Consider the following 17,584-nt stretch of genomic DNA (forward strand, 5'->3'; position numbering starts at 1 on the left):
TAATGTCACGAGTCCTTTGGCCATCAGGGGCCCCCTTCAACCTGAAACCTGCAGAGAAAGAGAGAATATCACTGCAGCCACACTCAAGCCTCTCCTTTTGCCTGCGTGGAGGAGAGGCTGGAAGCAGGGTAAGGAACATGGTGTCCTCTTTCCCACAGCCCGTTAGCACCGGGGAAAGTTATGATGGAGCAAGCAGCTTGGATAAATACAGGCTGGCCTGTGGGTGAGGCCAGTTCTCTCCTGTTTGGGTCATAAGAGGCATCAAAGAATTGTCCTTTGAATGATCTGTGTGTCACTGCCTGCTCTTCTGACAGGAGAGTCCCAGTACCTCAAATATGCCAAAGTTAACCCAGTGCCAAAGAAACCATCAGTCAATATTACAAGTTGTTGTCCACTACCAAAGCTATGAGCAGGCTAAATAGAAACACCATTAGACTTAGAGAAGTCACAGGATAATAATTTCCTGTCACTGGAGAATTTTCAAGAATTTGGCAGATTTCCTAGCTTGAATTAGTTGAATAAATTAGACAAATAACATTTTTCAGAGGTCAGCCATAAAAAAAGCTTGGACTAAATCAAGCTGTTTCATACCGATAATTTGAGTCAGCCTAAATTAAGGAAAAAAAAAAAAAAGAAAGAAAAAATAAAAGAAAAAAAAGAAAATCACTTAACTTAAATATTTTCTGTGGAATTATCAAAAGGGTAAAATCTGCCACTGTTTTCAAAATGAGACATTTATAATCAGTTTAGATCTCAGCGAACGCGTAATTTTTTTTTAATTATAAAATATTTTAAGAGAAAAATTCTAGTGCAGTGCAAGCCACAGCTTTCCTTCCCCACTCTCACCACAAGGTAGGAAGTTTCTTAAACCTCCACAAGCAAAACAGGATCCATCCCCAAAGCAGTAAACCTTGCCATTTCTTCAGAAAAATCAGTAGGACAAAGGGGGAATGTTGTCACCATGGCCATGCCCATCTCTGCGGTACTCAGAAAGGGCTGGGATCATCTCTCTCTTCTGTATTTTACAGGTCACCTTCCTTAGTTGGGAACTGGGAGCCACAGCACTGATGGTCTGAGTGAGGGACAGGTCTGGAAATTAGCACTACCCTGGGAGGATCAGTTGGTTCACATCTCTTGGCTCTCTGTTTCCAGGTGCTGGAGATTCAGACTACCACCTGTCCCCATTAAAATCACAGTTTTTGAGTTCTTCTTCCCCATCTTATGAGTTAAACACGTATTTTTTCCCCAGTAAATTAGAAGTGGGAATCTGATATAACAATATGCCAGTAAGATCTGGAGCCTTTGGCTTGCCCTTCCATTGTCTGTGCTTCAATCAGTCGGCTCACACCAAGATTATAAAAAACCTGACCCAGGAGTTTACAGTCTGAAGCCCAAATTGAACAGCAGAGAGCAGTCAGCAGATTATGTATTCGACCGAACAATGAGGTCTTCAGTCCCTTTTTGAACCAGTTTTTCATTACAGGGGTTATGTTTGTATCATATTGCTGAGAATTACACAAAACCATTATTTTTGAAATGAGTACAGTAGACAACAATGTTGCCAATAATGCAAGTTGTTAGTAAAGTGTGTATATTTATAGCAGCATGAGAAGTATTTCACAGAGCTCTAAGCATGTTCAATTCCACAGCCACATGCATGCAGCATTTCAGAAAATGTAAAGCTTAACTACTCCAGGTTTTCCTTTGGAAGGGAGAGCTAGAAGAGGATGTTCCCATACATTTTTTGCCTATGATATTTTACATAAAGCCCCTACTGAAAGGGGCTTTATAAATTACGTAAGTAGAAAAGATGTCCAAAAAAAGGATAAAATTACGGTGTTGGCATTTCTAACAAACTATCTTCCCTTCCTAGTCTATCCCATACTAAACAGTAAGCATAGAACTTTCTTCCTAATAAAGCTTTAGAGCTGCTACCATGACTTCTCACCCCTGCTACAGAAATACTATCCAGATGACCAAGGATTTTGTAATGCAGCAAGCTGCAACAAATATCCAGCTGAAACAGCAGTTTAGTGGACTCGGAGCAAAAACAAATTATTTTTATGGCATATAAAATTATGAAGAGCCTTTCCCAATATATACCATGACTAATAATCATCAGCCTGTTCAACAGTGACACTTTAGCCACTCCCTCTGTGGTCACTTTTCATTTGCAACCATCAAGTCTGCTGAAAACAGGAGGAGAAATTGCAGTTTAAAAGCAAGATATTATCAGCTTTCCCAGACAGAAGCAGGTTGGGAGACAAGAGAAAGAGAAAGCTTCCTCTCATAGTTGAAGGACTAAATGAGCAACTAATAAACATTCTAATTTAATAAGTGCACATATCCTGCTAACAAATTTTCTTTTGAATAACAGAACTGGATGGTTGATGTGTTTTGTTTTCAGTTTGTTTTGTTGTTTCCAAAGACTAAATCCCACAATTAAATTATAGCAATAATGAAAAAAAATTGAGCAATGTCCACATAAAGTTTAAGCTGGGAAATCACAAGGCAGAAATGTTCTATTTTCAGCTCAAAAATAAAATCCTAACCAGCTGATTTATGTTACCTCCACAACATTTTTCACTCAGTTGCAGTGCAAACAGTACTGGTCTGCATTGACAATTCTCTTGAAAAGCCCATGAACCTTGAACAGCATTGCTGAAATCCTGCATTTCTGCTACAACATGCCTGGAGCTGGGACAGAGCTGATGTAACTGGCTTCAGACACGTATTCTCCACGTCAACAGAGCTCTTCTTTGCTGACACGGGGGAGGATGCTGACATGTAGCATCCAGAAGGGCATGGCTTACTCTGGTCCCTTGCATATCTTCATCAGCCCAATCCAATCCATCAAATCCTGTGACCTGAAGGTGAGACCTTTTCGTCCAAACTCCTTCACAGACGAGCTCATAGCTCATGTACCCATGGTAACACACCACATCCCCTTTCCTTCTGCCTGACCACCCTCCTGCACCATGATCCATGGGACAGCTGCCTCTGCACTACGGGGTCTTGGAGAGAAAGCCAGGCTAGGGAGATGTCATCTAATTCCATATAATTCCACTGGGTAGCTCATACTTTGTTTTCAACCTGTTATTTGCCACAAGACCATGACCCATCAGGGTCTCCCACCATCCACAACACTGCCACTTTGGCTCATCACTGTCACCTAATCCCACCAAGCTGACATTTCCTCCTGGGTGTAAGAGGCTTTGCATTATCTCTTTACTAGAAAAGGTCCTGAGAGACCAAAATGACAAAAACTAGCCAGCCCTGAGGAGGTCTGGAAGAGCAGCACAGCACTGATCTGGATCAGCAGATATAGCACCCTCCAGCTGTGGAGTCTTCTCGGGCAGACTTCATCAGAATGGGAATCTTAATGTAAACAAATTACTCCTTCTGGGTTCTTCCAGCCTAGCAGGCCAGAACAGGTAAATATCCACTATCTCAGCATTCCAGCAACTATTGGAAATACCCACAAAGGCTTCAATCATGCTTAATAATTAAAAGTAAGGTATTGTGTTAATCAACAGGTGCTAAAGGAATATGACCTTCCTCGGGGGCAGTCTGGCATGATAGCCAATTTTTTCCATGACACATACTAGAAAGTACAGAAACACAGTCAGCAAGATAATTTCCTTGGGTCAAGATTCAGTATTTTACCAAATGAGTCACTGATACATGCTTCAGATATTCCTATGCTAAAACTAGAGTATAAGTCATATGTATGAAATCCACTCCTGCCCCATAAGCTGCCTGTGATAGCATTTTCCAAATACTGACCTAGAGAATGTCTGGTATGTTCAGACTGATGTAAGAAGTCTGGATTTTATATTCATGATCCCAGTTTATCAGCAGATGTCACACAAGTGGACTTGTCTCAGCGCTGATTTCAAGAACTAAGGAAAATGCAGCAACAGAAAAAACTTTGCTGGCCCTTTAGCTGAAGAAGCCAAATTTCATCAGAAGTATATGCTTCCATTGCTTTAGTAAAGGGAAAACATGGATTTGTCAGACTGCATCTGAGTATACAATAAAGAGTTCATGACTGAAAGTGTTAAATATTGAAGGGGAAATATTCATTAATACATGGAGGGAAAAGTGTAGCAGAGAGCTGTTATAGGTGCTCTAATGACTAAAATAAGGGTCTTGGATTCAGGAAAGCTGGATATAAATGCAGGTTCTGAGACAGACTGTCTTTATGACCTTGGGCTACCCACCAGATATTGCTGGCCTCAAGTTATCCAGCTATACAATGGAGATATGGTTAATTAAAGCACCCTACTCTTTTTTGGTTGGCTCTCCTGTATCGTTACATAGAGACATGGACAAAGGCAGAGATTTCTTTGGCCATGAGGGAAGTGAGATGATGAATGTGACTTGATCCAAGACACAAGCAAAGCACAGGTTTGGCAGGCCTGGGGGCTGAAGGAGAGGCTTCATCCACGCAGATGGCATGGAGTGGAGCTGGCAGGACAGGGATTGCTGTTGAGCTCTCAGGAGCGTTAGCACTGTAGGGAGGACAGACCTGCCTGGGAGGAAGGTGCAGGTTTTACAAGGAAAAGCTATGACTGACAGCACTGCAGCTTGCACATTGGGAAGGCACAGAGGGCAGGAAGAGAAAGGAGAGGGTGGTTTAAGAGACCTCAGATCAAGGAGGTAATGCCAAACAGAGAAGCCCACAGATCTTTCAGCACACGGACTGAAAATGACGGTAGAGGACATCTAAATATACAGCCAGGTCCTCAGGCCTGCCCACACTCAAAGGATTTGCCAGACTAGCCTTTTCCATCATGATTGCAAGAGAAACACCCATAGTCATGACAGATAAAGCCTTGTACTGGCACTGTTACATCAGCCAAGCAGCCTCTTCCTCTCTGCATCCCTTCATGCAGGGAGCAGGAATCAGACCTACTACTCAAAGCACTCTCTTGTGGATATAAGCTGTGCTTCTGCTAGGAGGATTTGCCAAAACAGATATACTGGCAAAGCAGCTAAGGTTGTCAAACTCCCCTCCTTTGACTTAAATAAGAGCTACACCCGTTTGCACCAGAGAAACAGCTAGTTCTGAAACCAAAATAGCTCCTTAGTCAAGGGCATATTCCAAGGCCTGAATCATCTTTAGCGAAAGAGAGGGGCTCAGTGTCAGTGAGTTTGACAGCGGACATGGGAAATGCTAACTGACCTTTATGGAGAATGTCAGCACAGGGAATCAAGGCTTAATCCTCAAAAAGCCCTGAGGTATCACTCTCATCAGTGCCAGGAAATTTGTGCCCCTCTGAACAGGCAGGCACACTTGCCAACAGAACATGCAGGTCCAGATGCTGTGTGTGCCTTGATTATTGCATAATATTATCAAATAGGATTTTTAAAAACCTTTAAAATGCCCTGCTCAAACAAATCAAGTTGCATTTTTCCAAGGTCATCAAAAGAACCAGTTCATTTCTTTGATGTAAATAATAGCTGAGTATGTTGAATCTGCTCTCTCACAGAATCATTTCATTCCTAAAGCGAGTAAAATGACAAGGTTTTGGACACAATGAATTTCCCTTTTGCCAATCTGCAATACCATCACTAGAGCATGAATTGAGTGAGTTGAGCTGGGATATCTCAGGAAGTAACTTTAAAAATTGCCGTGCTAACAGCTTTGCCTTGGAAGGATGAGAAGCCCTTGGCATACATAGATCTCCAGATTTCCTATAAACCTACTTGATTCCTTGTAAAACATTTTTAATTCTCTTGGCAAAACCCCTAAGCCCCTATGGGGATGCCTTCACATCTTGCCTTTTTGAGCTCCATCTCCCTCTTTCCATTCCTTTTCTAGGTGAGAGGAAGCCAAGAATTCCCAAGTTGTCTGTGATATACTGCCTTTGTCACTGGACACCCTGCCTCTGATGGGGACCAGCTCCTGCCTTTTGCTCACCACTACAAATGCCACTGCCTTGAGAATTACTGACATTGTCACTGAGGGGGCTATAGTCGTGTGAGTATAAATAAACACAGTGCTAGAAAAGACACTCAGGGATAAATAGCAAAGGTAGTGCATAGTGTGAGACCAAAATAACTTCGTGCTGTTCACTGAAAGTACCTTCCACTGGCTGTCTTGTGCTGGCTGTTTCCAGCCAAGGTCCTTGTCTTCCCCCAAAAGGCAAAAAGCACATGTGACTTCAGAAGCCATGGGGCTCCTCTCTGTCCCTCCAAGATGGTGACACTGAGGAGCTGGGACGCACTTGCAAGTACACTGTGAGTAGCAGTGCTCCATATCCAACATCTGCCGACATTCTCAGAGCTGTGAAGGTCCCAGCCAAGATTACCAGCACCCATATGGACTCTTCTCTCTCTCCCTCCCTTGCAGCCACAGGGTCTCTTCAGCAGTGCCCCCTCACAGGGCCCCAACTGGGGGTTTCAGCCATGCCCTGCACCCCCAGAGGAGGTTTATGGACATCACAAGTGAACTAAAACATAGAAATGGCTGATCTGACTGAGAAGCAGAAGCACGACAGAAAGATTTGGGCTCAGCCAAGTGGCATATTTTACCTGAATGTATCTCACCAGGTCTGTGGATACTTGGGACAGTGAGGGGAAAAAAGGATGCAACAAGTCCATAATACCCATGTTGTGTCGCAGGGGGTGGCTTGAGTGAGAGCCAGGGGTCAGTTCTGCAAACTGGACCAATTAAATACCCATTTGATACTAGACTGATGAGTAGTGAAAGGGCTGCACTCCTGGCATGTGACTCCATTGATATTAATTCATCAAGGATGAGTTTGGCTTGGATGATACCTCAGATAAGAACGTGAAACCACAGAGAAGTATTTTATCAATATACAATATATGGACAAGTTTCTGACCTTCAGTGTAACTGACAAAGATTCACATCTAGAACTCACTGAAAAAAGATAAACCAATGTTTTGGCATTAATAATGGTGTTTGCAAATGTCCTCTTAACACTTGAATTATGTTCTTTTGCTCTATGAGGTTGCTATTCCACTGATTCCTTTTTTCTTTGTTCTGTTTTAAATTAGATTATGGAGAAATCCAGAACTCAGAGCCAATTCATCTGTTTTGCTCTCCCGGGAACAGTGATGTTTATTTTGAAAGGAATCTTTCAGTGATGTTTTCCAATTAAAAAAAAAACAAACCACCCTGAAATAATTGTTATCTTGCAGGGCTTATTGTATTACATGTAAGACCACTTAAGCAGTAAATTACTCTTGATATTAAAGCTAGAATCCTGGATTTTTACATGACTTCCCTGCTTTGCTACAACCCTCTGCTCAGTACTGTACATCAGTTTTGCCTTCTTTGAACAGAATGTCCCCTCTTGTGTGGTATTCTAGTCACAGCACTCAGGTGTTTCTGACTGTGGAAAGGAAGTATAAAACTAAAAAAATAATATAGTCCTATGATTTTATGTTAATTCTACTCATGCCAAGGGGCATTAGCACAGCAATTGAGGCCTGATTGGAAATGAACACTTAGAATTGCACAGAAACCCCATTATTTTAATGCAGACATACTCTCAGCAGGGTTTCTCACCTTTCCAGAGTCATACAACTTCTGAAAGGTTATACATGGGACTCATATTTGGACCATCATCAGACAATAGTTCAGACTCAACATCAAGCAGAAGGGCTACTGTTTAAAGAGATGATCTAAATTGTCTCTTTCATTGCTAATAGGTATGTGCAACTTTGTCCTGCTCTAAGTTACATCCTTACTGCAAAGTTAAGCTTGGTTCTTGTAGGGTTTTACTCCCCAGGATTTCATCATTCACAGAGAAGCTTCAGAAATTTTCTGGGTTTTGCTCCAGGACATTCGTGGCTCCATGTACTCAGTCAGCAGGGGATGGAGTGTCTTGCTTGTCCAGATACATGGTCTGCTGCTACAGGCCTGGAAAAATCTGCTTGTGCTTCCAACCAGAAGTCTCCAGAGGATTCAGGAGCCTCCAACAAAACTTTTCTGAAACAGTGTTGAAATAAAAAACGTTCACATGTCCAGAACACTGATTAAACCTAAATTAAACCTGAAGTGGTTACAGTAGCCTTTCTGTGTGTATGAACCTGCTGAACCAGCATCTGTGCAACATCTGAAGCAGCAGCCACTCAGGGACAAGGTAAAAGCATAACAAGAAAACCCAGGTCTGCTTGGGGTATGTTTCAGAGATCTTGTCTGCTGGTAACTCCTAAGTGGCAAGAACTTCACTGCACTCTACTGCTAGTGTAAGCTCTGCCAGCAGCATGAAACAGGAACAGATCTGTTGTGAGCTGCCACAGTTGATCATGTTGATGTTAACTCAGTCTTTAGGAAGGTCTCAGCCCATACAGGCCTCTTGTTAGAGAGATCTGTTGGAGTCATATCTGCGAGTGATCTGTTGGGGCTCGTGAAGTCCTTGGAGAGTGTGACACCAAAGCACTGAGTGAGCACTAGGAGGTTCAGTACAGGAAGTCCTGGAGCACCTACAGCACACCTAAAGGGTGACTGATTGGAGTGAAGCAGCAGAAAACACTGTTTAAACCCTGCTAATCCTCACAACCACAGTTTAGAGACCTCTCTAGCAGCTCCAGTCCCTGGACCACCACTGCTACCCTCTCCTTTAGATTCCCATGTCTCATGGGTGATTTGGGGTCTGTGTGGCATTTACAACATGCTACATTCAACGTTGCACAATTTAAGGCACATTTCCAGGGGATCTTAAGTTTACGTTCAGTTGCTTATTGGGAATCAGAGAAAAAAATAAGTTGGAAAGGAGTTCTGCAGGAATCTCATGCAATCTTCTGCTTAACAAAACAGAAAGTTTCTCAAGGCCTCATTTAGCTGGCTTTTGAAAGCCTCCAACTGCAGACAGTTTCTGGGCAACTTGCTCTAGTGCCTGACAATCCTCACTATTGAGAGTTTTCTTCCTTTTGCCTAGCCTGGCTTCATCCCATCTAGTCCCATGGATTTGTACATTTCCAGTTTACTTAAGTGATCCCAGCATCACCCTCTTCAGCTGTGGGTAGTACCTCCCTTTTCCAAACTGCCATGAGACATGGATGCCTGAGAGCAAACTCTGCCTGTAAAGGCTGAGGCAAATTAAATGCTGAGAACCTCAGACTTCTGTGTGTCCTTCATCTGGGAAAGCACAGCAGTGTGAGCGATGTCCCTAAGGGAGCCTTCGAGCACGTGCTCCTGTTGTTGCCTATTGACAGGTTTGACTGCAGATTTATTTAAAATGGAAGATTAGTTCCTCTAAGATTATATATGTTAGTATTGAACAGTCGCTTGTTTATTTAAAACTTAAGGCTATTTCATATAAGATTATATAAGTTAGTGTTCCATGTTTTCATTGAAAAAGTTCCAGAATTGGTAACGCCTTGTGTTGTTGTTGTTATTTATCTCATATTTGAAGCTGTCTTTTTCTGGTCCTTTCTTTTCTTGAATACTTAAGCTCCCATTTACTGGCATTCCCCCTCACCCCAGCCCCCTTTTTGCCTCCAGAAGGCTTTGAACAGAAAGGGCACTGGAAGTTCAGCTCTGCATATGCTGAACTGGCAGAAGCAAGTCCCGCGTGTCACTCTTGGCACAGGTGAAGCAAGGACAAAGCTTTGGAGCCGTCTGGGTCCCAAGGGATGCACTCCCGGCATAGGGCCCCGGTTGTGAGAGGCTCGATCCCCAGCGGAGCACTCCCAAGTGGGGTCCAGGGAAAGCCCGGGCGAGCAGAGACGCGGGCCCGGGCACACCCTGAGCAAGTCGCTGCCGGCACACGGGGGGACCCCTGACACCCTCATCTGATGGAAGCTTGCTGTGCTTTATTGGCAGAGCTAGGCCCGCGTCAGGGATCCAGCCCGGTGGCGGGAGTGGCTCCTGCGGGAGCACCCGCGGGACCCCCTTTGTGATGCATCGGGGGCAGCCACTGTGACCTCGCTGGTGACGGTGGCTCAGAGAGCTCTGCTGTCACAAAGGGGTCACTAAAAAAGCAGCCGGCGATACCCAGAGGAGACAGAAGAAAGAAGAGAGAAGAGAGAAGAGAGAAGAAAGAAGAAAGAAGAAAGAAGAAGGAAGAAAGAAGAAAGAAGAAAGAAGAAAGAAGAAAGAAGAAGAAGAAGAAAGAAGAAAGAAGAAAGAAGAAGGAAGAAGGAAGAAAGAAGAAAGAAGAAAGAAGAAGGAAGAAAGAAGAAAGAAGAAAGAAGAAGGAAGAAAGAAGAAAGAAGAAAGAAGAAGGAAGAAAGAAGAAAGAAGAAAGAAGAAAGAAGAAAGAAGAAGGAAGAAAGAAGAAAGAAGAAGGAAGAAAGAAGAAAGAAGAAAGAAGAAAGAAGAAGGAAGAAAGAAGAAAGAAGAAAGAAGAAGGAAGAAAGAAGAAAGAAGAAAGAAGAAGGAAGAAAGAAGAAAGAAGAAAGAAGAAAGAAGAAAGAAGAAAGAAGAAAGAAGAAAGAAGAAAGAAGAGGAAAGAGGAAAGAAGATTTTTTTTTTTATGTAAGCCAGACTATAAGAAGAAAGGAGGAGAGGCCTTTGCTCTCTTTCCTTCCGGCGGTTTGGAGGTGCAGGTTCCCTGCTGTTGAGTCTGTCGTGTTGGGGAGCGAGGCCTGGTTAGGTCTTGCCGACCTTGGAGCAAGTGGAGGTTGCCGGCGATCGTTCCGGAGCGACTCTCAGTTGTCCCAAGGAGAGTAGTAAGATAGTTTTTAGCCAATTCTTTTAGTTGCTAGATATTGGGCTACTAATCAGGATATATATATATATTTTATTTTGGTTTTGTTCCTTTTCCCTCCCCCCCTCCCTTTTCCTTGTGAAATTGTATATATATTTCAATTGTATATAACTGTAATATAAGTGTAAATATATTTATATATATTGCTTTAGCTGTCTCTCTCTCGTTTTGGGTTTTCTTGGTTGTTTTTTCTCCCTCTTCTCCCTGAGGTTTGGGGGGGGGGACTTCTTGTGGTAAGGTTTGGAGACTTGGCAGGGAGCCAGCTTCAAACCATATCAGCGAGAAACAGAGAAAAAGAGAAAGAAGAGAAACAGAGAAAGTGAGAAACAGAGAAATAGAAAGAGAGAAAGCAAGAAGAGAAAGAAAGAAGAAAAAGAAAGAAAGAAAAACAGAAAGAGAGAAAAAAGAGAGAAAGGAAGAAGAAGAAAAGAGAGAAAAAGAAAAAAAAAGAAAAAGAAAAAGAAAAAGAAAAAGAAAAAGAAAAAGAAAAAGAAAAAGAAAAAGAAAAAGAAAAAGAAAAAGAAAAAGAAAAAGAAAAAGAAAAAGAAAAAGAGACAGAGAGAGAAGAAGAGAGAGAAGAAGAGAGAGAAAAAGAAAGGAAGGAAGGAAAAGAAAAGGAAGGAAGGAAGGAAAAGAAGGGAGGGAGGAAGGAAGGAAGGTGTTTATGTCATAAAGAAAAGAATTAACAAAGAATTCAGTATACATGCTGCAAAGTCCCTACAGGGGAAAAAGATACTAAAAAGACTAAAAGTGTGGACTTAATTAGCATAGAAAGCAAGAAATTAATAACCAGTAAGAGGTAGGATACTAACTAATGAAAGAGAATTATGTAATTAAGGACCAATGAACATTAATTTCTTTTGTCTGTCAAAAATGTATAAATAGGTGAAAAAGTGGTGGCCGTATGGAGGCAGGATTTCAGTCAGCCACATACACACCCCAGTGCTCTGAATAAAAGTAATGCCTTGCTTTCTAACACTAAAAACACGTAGTTAGAGAGTTTTATTTATCCCAACAATTTCAGAGGATTTGGCAACAAGGATGTCAAAGACTCCTGTGAGGTCTCCCCTCAGTCTCCTCTTCCCCAGGATGAACAGACCAAGTGCCCTCAGCTGCTCCTCACACGGCTTCTCCTGCAGACCCTTCCCCATCCTCGTGTCCCTCCTTTGGATGCTGTGTAATACTTCAGTGCCTGCGGGGCTCTCTGCCCTCCAGGGAGTCGACAGCTCCTCCCAGTTCAGGGTCATCGGCAAACTTACTTAGTATTCCTTTGGGATCTTTTTACTAGTCAAGTTTAAGGATTTTTTCTTGACTTAGGACAATTCAGCGCAGCTGTCTGAGAGCAAGTATCACAATCCACCCTCAATGGGAACAAAGAAAACAATTCTCGTGACAGGTTTTGTCAGTCTTGCCTGGGGTTCCATATCAGGAACTGGCTTCTGTGCTCAGAAGTATTCACAAGTTCACCTGGCACAGTCACTAATGGAGCTCCCAAGAGGTCAATACTGGGGACAAAACACCATTTAATGTCCTTGTGAATGATACTGGAAAATATTCCTGCCTATTCCTGAATATTATACAGTTAGTGGTGGGGATTTTATTTTAAATTCTCTTTTGATCATTCTTCATATCAACATAAGCTATCCTGTAAACTGAGGCAGAAGGAAAGAAGTTGAAATCAGAAAATTGTATGGTCTTAACCTGTGCCAGGGGAGGTTTAGGTTAGATATTTGGAAGAAATTCTTTACAGAAAGGGCAATCAGATATTGGAATGGGCTGCCCAGGGAAGTGGTGGACTCTCCATCCCTAGAGGTTTTTAAGATGAGACTGGATGTGGCACTCAGTGCCACAGTCTAGTAATCATGGCGGTAGTGGATCAAGGGTTGGACTTGAGGATCTCGGAGGTCCCTTCCAACCCAGCTGATTCTATGATTCTATGATTAGATCAGCCCTATTCAACAGTGGACCCAGAAGCCCTTCCTGTTGCTCTTCCCATCATCACCAGCTATCAGCTCAAGCCCAGCTTTGGCTTTCTTAATCCCATTCTTGCCTGCCTGTGTAGTTCTGCACTGCTCCTTGATTGCCTGTCCCTGCTTCCTCTTATTATACATTTTCTTTTTATGTGTGAGTTCAGTCAGTAATTCTCTGTACACCCAAGCTGGTCTTATGCACTGGCTGCTTAACCTCCTGCATGACAGTATGGATCATCCTTGGGCTTTGAGGAGATGGTCCTTGAAGGTCACGTAACCCTACATGTCCCTTTACTCTTCACAGCAATATCCCATGAGAAGCTGCTTGCTAGTTCCCTGAGCAAGCCAAAGTTTGCTCTTCTGAACCCAGGGACATTGTTCTGCTACTCACCTTTCTCTGTTTTCTCATGATCTTAAATTCTACCACTTCTTGGTCTATCCTAGGCTTCCATTGACAATCAAAACCCCAACTATTCCTTCCTTGTTTTTAAGCAGCAAATCAATCAGCCTGGCCAGCACCAATGTCAAAAAATCATCCCTGACCCACTCCAGAAATCTAGATTGCTTCTGTCCCTCAGTGTTTTCTGCCCAGCAGATTTCAGGTCATGCAGTATATCTTATTAAAGCCAGAGCTTGAAACAGTGACACTTCTTCCACTTTTCTAGAGAAGGCTTCATCTATTTTGTCTTCTTGGCCAGGTGATCTGTGGCAGGTGCCTACCATGTGCTGGCCTTCCCTCTGCTCCTGGCCATCACACAGTCTCATAGCATCTGAGCTGCTCCTCTCTGTGCAGAGCAAAACCCTCTTCCACATCTCACCTTCCTCCTTCTAAAACGCAGGTATCCATCCATCACAGCACTTCAGATGTTAGAGCTCTTATAGCTTATGAGTACAAAGGAGCAATGGGTGGGTCAGTCCCCTGCCTATCCAGGTCTGCAGTACTGTGTCTCCCAATCCAATCAGTAGCGAGATTTGAGCACTGTCTTGAGATGACTTGCTGAAACACCTAAATTAGATGGTGCACCGTCGTCTCTTCATTATTACACTGAAAAATGCTAATAACAGTCTTGGGGCAAGGCTTTAATCCACAATCCCCACACATCCCATTACAGTCACAAACACGTCATGCATACTCTACCAGGTTCAGCAGAAAGAATAACTATCCTCTTCTAATGCAGTAAAGGGAGATGAACAATGCAAACTGTCTCTCAAAGATGTAGTTTCCATTTCCTTCACAAAGTCAGGGACTTCCCTGCTTGCCCAGATATGGTAATGGCTGATGTACTTGTGTTGGCTTTATACAGGACAGAGAAAAGCAAGGAGCCACATAGAGGGGAACCCCTTTGAGGTCAGACCTTATCAGGACCAGCAGACATGGGAATGTGTGTCCAGAAACTACTTGCTTGTGTTTGTTTCTGCTGTATTCAAGGAAAGGGAAAAAGACTCTGTTTATCCTTCTGTAAAGAAACAGGGAGAAATACACTAAGTTTATATTAGCAGTGTCTCTTCCAAATAGAAAGGCTATGACAGGTGACAGCATACTTGGAGCCTGTTCATTTAACCTCAGTATGCTCTCTTTCACATGGAAGAAGAATTATGGGAAGTTGCAGTTTGGTTTCTCTGCTTCAAGCTGTAAAAATTTCACTGCAAACATTTACAGTTTAGTCTGAGCCACAGGAGCTGTAACTGGTACGTGGTGCTTCCAGTGCAGTTTGTTTACAAGATGAAGGTCTTAGTCCCAGCCAGAGCAGGAACACATATCACTAGCATTTGGAAGCAGGAAAATCCAGAAAGGAAATCCAAGTTTTAAGGAAATCCAGACTGACAACCTCTCTTCCTACTGCAAATCACTGCCTGGTGCTGTTTCCAGTTTGACTGCTGCTCTTTCCCCCAGGTAAAAAGGCATCACAAGAAACACACCCGTCACCAGATGAGGAGCAAGTGAGGTGATGGTGCTGCTGTCTGTGTAAGGAGCTGCTACTGGTCCTCCTTGAATGGAAGGATGGTTGGTTGGTTGGTTGGTTGGTATGTGCAGCTTTGGCTTTGAGAGGATGAGGGAGGCAAGCCACAATAATGAGCATCTTTAGACCTCTGTCAAAGGTTCGTGGAGTGCTTTGTCTATCTGAGAGGGGAACTAAATAAATGGACTAAAAAATATTTTCCCCTCAGGCAGAGAGGAAACACTGGTGGGATCAGGAAACACAATGGCATCTTTCACCACTGCAGCATCCAGTGAGAGCCCACTTGGCTAGAAGTAACAAAGAGCCGCATTCCTCACCAGGTGTAGAAGTGTTAGTTCACTGGTCTCACTGGATCTTAACACTACTAAAATGTCTGTATGATTCCAAGCAAAACTGGGCAAACTCTTTTATTTTGCTGATGAAATGCTGGGTTTGGCCCGTCTCTTCTGCACAGAAAATGGGCAGACTCAGCCTGTCTTGGATTCCATATGTATCAGGCACTGGTCCCCAACAGGACAAGAAGAACAGGACTGAACCAGAGAAACCAAGGACAAGGAACTTGCAAGACCTCCAGGTCCTGCCATGCCGGCTCACAGAGAACTTGCTGAGCACAATGGGTGCTGTCTTCACGTGTTCCTACTCCAAAGCCACCTGCAACACAAGTAGAATGGACTTGAGCTCACTTTGCTCCTTCCCATACCTCCAGACACCCAACTACACATCATGGTCACCCCAAATCCTTGCTACACTGCTACCTCTCTTCCAGCTGCAAAGCCTGAAAGCCCAAAGGGCAGAGTTTCCTTAATTAACCATCAGGTAGATTTTTTTTTTCTTTTCTCTGTCTCTTTTTCCATTTCTGAGTTGTGATGTTTCCTGCCAACTTTCTGCTTGGCATGTGTTTCTACAACAGAACCATATAACTTCTGTAAACAGATACTTACACTGGAAAGCCTGACACACCCTATATGGAGCCTGTGAGTGGCAGAACCATAATCAAAAGACAGTCAAGACACTGAGCTGTGCTAGTAGCATTCAATTAGGCTGTGAGCAAAGCAGCCTCAAGAGAAGAAAGTAAATGGGAACTCTATAAACGCCCTTGCACAGAACCCCCCCAGGCTCTTTTCATCACTCAGAGGCATTTGAGTTTGTTCTCTTTAGGGTAACCCTAGTTCAGGCGAGTTATTCCAATATAGCTGGTATGTTCAGAACCCCTTTTAAAATAAAAATTCACGGAAATGGCCAACTGCCATGATTTCCTGATATGAAACTGCGTCCAAAGCCTATGGGACAAAAAAGCCAGTAGTCATATGATACAAGTCTGAGCTCTGCCTGTCATTAACAGGGGTGGGTTTTTCAGGGTAAAATTCTCCCGGGCCAAATAACAGGAGAGTGATAAATAAAGCTTGTCAACTGCCCTTTCTGACTCACTCTCTCCTGCTCAAGGATGACTCACTGTCCTGTGTGAAAGGCTGCCAGGTCTTGCTTACATGCTGAAACAAGCATGGGTTCTCTGTGCTAGAAACACATTACTTCAGAAGAAGCAGACACTTACCCCTGAGAAGGCAGCCCTGAAGAAGGCTCTGCTGACTGAAGGATCTGATCTTCAAGGTATTTCTCAATCTTTTCTGAAAAGCTCAAGGTTGTTGTTAGATTGCCACAGAAAACTTAGATCCAAAGCCATGGCTGAGGTTTCGGCTGGTGACCACAGCGTTTCAAACCATGGGCTTACTAGGACCATCAGGTTTTATCCAGGTGACTCCTGAGGAGTGAGCCAAACAGCACGTTCTAGGTGCAGACAGAAGTAACTGAGACCATGCCTGGTTTGGAGCTGCCTTTTGTCCAAGGAAAATGATGTGACAAAAGCAGTCACTTGTTGCTCGCTATTTCACTGTGAGAAAGCAGTCCCATGGGGCTAGTCCCTCAAGGAGCCTGTGAGTCCGTAGAAGGGCAAACAGAACGTGCTGACCATCATCTCACAGTCTGAGTAGCTCATTGACTGTTTCTGAGCAGCACCAGTAGCTGCTCGGAGCTTCCTCTCCTCTGCAGTGACACAGACCTTGCAGGTAAGTGGCCGTGCACAGAAAGCTTGTTTGCACCCAGGGGCTTTGCTGCCTACGTGAGTGTGTGCTCCACCCTTGGGTCCTCTCCTGTCATCCCGGGCCCACCACCAGCCAAGTGTGCAACTCTGTGAAATCTCTGCCCCGGGCACCAATAACAATCCCTGGTTATTAACACATACCACAGTCTGCACTGCCCTGCAGCACTGCTGTGGCAAAGGACACCTTGCCCTCGTACTCTTTCCAAGGCTCCATGCGTGTCTGTTGCCTTGCTGTGGCAAAACAAGGTGCTTTTGCAAGGACAAGGACAAGGGAGGGCACTGGGATGTCAGTCCACAGATCCCAGAGGGCCTGGTGATGCAGTTAGAGAGACAAAGCTGCACCCATCCTTTAGCACACAGAGGACAACTAATACAGGAATTGTCGGGCTTTGACCAAGACCAAGAGCAGGGATATGTGCTGTATCCTCCCTCAGCTCCAGGTATTAGCCAACATCTTGCTGCATCACGTAGGGAAACCATGCTGCTGCAGGGCACTGATACCACAGCTGCCTCTTGCACCATCCAGGAGTCACACACACAGCTGGGAAGGACAGCTGCACGTGCTTTGACCCAGCAGGGTCTCAGAAAACTTGCAAATAAAGCCCCATCTTAAGATGTCATCACCGTTTTTCAGATCATATGATCGCTAACCAGTGTGCCCAAAACGAATGTATAACCTAGAAATGTTAATTTTGAAAAGAATCACAGACTAGTTTGGGTTGGAAGGGACCTTAAAGTTCCAACTCCCGTGCCACGGGCAGGGACACCTTCCACTAGAACAGGTTGCTCAGGGAATAGAGAGCATACCACTCCACATCACGTATATGAGGAAGATTTTGCAGCCTCACACACAGTTCTAAATCT

General features: G+C 43.8%; 1 long non-coding RNA gene across 2 annotated transcripts; it reads left to right on the forward strand.

Annotated features, from left to right (window-relative positions):
* The first annotated feature begins 5,492 nt into the window (after positions 1 to 5,492).
* On the forward strand, positions 5,493 to 8,035 carry LOC135416325 (uncharacterized). 2 transcript variants are annotated; one of them, XR_010431542.1, is made up of 4 exons: positions 5,493 to 5,986; positions 7,030 to 7,190; positions 7,552 to 7,686; positions 7,818 to 8,035. It is a non-coding gene; the product is annotated as an uncharacterized LOC135416325 (long non-coding RNA). The 2 variants fall into 2 exon arrangements; XR_010431543.1 differs by lacking the exon at positions 7,030 to 7,190 and having other exon boundaries at positions 5,494 to 6,246.
* Positions 8,036 to 17,584: the final 9,549 nt, after the last annotated feature.

Source organism: Pseudopipra pipra, chromosome 6 (genome assembly GCF_036250125.1).
Source record: "Pseudopipra pipra isolate bDixPip1 chromosome 6, bDixPip1.hap1, whole genome shotgun sequence".
NCBI classification, from domain to species: Eukaryota; Metazoa; Chordata; class Aves; order Passeriformes; family Pipridae; genus Pseudopipra; species Pseudopipra pipra.